Genomic DNA, 642 nt, shown 5'->3' with positions numbered 1-642 from the left:
CGTGAGGTCTCAGGGAGGTGCTCTGCCCCCCTTTCCTAGCCCCTGCAGGGCTCCATCTCCCACACACAGGGCCTCCCCTTCCCCTCCCACTCGCTCCCCGCCCGCCAGCCTGATTACAACCCCATCGGTCTGCACGCCGCGCCAGCCCTCTGTAGCCTCCATCCCTGACCTCAGTCCTGCATCCAGAATCCCTGCACCCGCCCTCCCGTCCCGTCACCAGAGCTCCGGGAAACACCCAGCCAGGCCAGATGGCCCAAACTGGGGCAGCAAAGAAGCCGGGGAAAGGAGCCCCGGGAAGTCGAGTGGGCTGGGCCGGGGCCGCTGGGCTCGGACCAGGCCAGATCGGCTGGGAGCCGAGGGTCCAGGCGGGAATGAGGAAGTTGTGCGGTCCCCGCCCGGGAGAAAAACCCCGAAATCTGAGCTTGCGGCTGAGTCAGCAGGCCCCGCAGCTCCAGCAGGTTTCCGTCCTTGCCCGATTTCCGGAGCCCGGGACCTCCGCTGCGCCCCCTCCCCGACCCCCTCACCCGGGCAGTCGGCGCCCGCCCCCACGCGGGTTTGCGAGCAGAGGGAGCGGAGCGGAGCCGGAGCCCACACCCCAGCAGCCCGGGGCGGGGGCGGGGCTCAGAGCCTGCCCTCCGGGGG

The sequence above is a fragment of the Tupaia chinensis genome, unplaced genomic scaffold (assembly GCF_000334495.1).
Source record: "Tupaia chinensis unplaced genomic scaffold, TupChi_1.0 Scaffold000330_1, whole genome shotgun sequence".
Classification (NCBI taxonomy): Eukaryota; Metazoa; Chordata; class Mammalia; order Scandentia; family Tupaiidae; genus Tupaia; species Tupaia belangeri.
The sequence above is the reverse complement of the archived record's forward strand: the minus strand, read 5'-3'. Positions refer to the sequence as shown.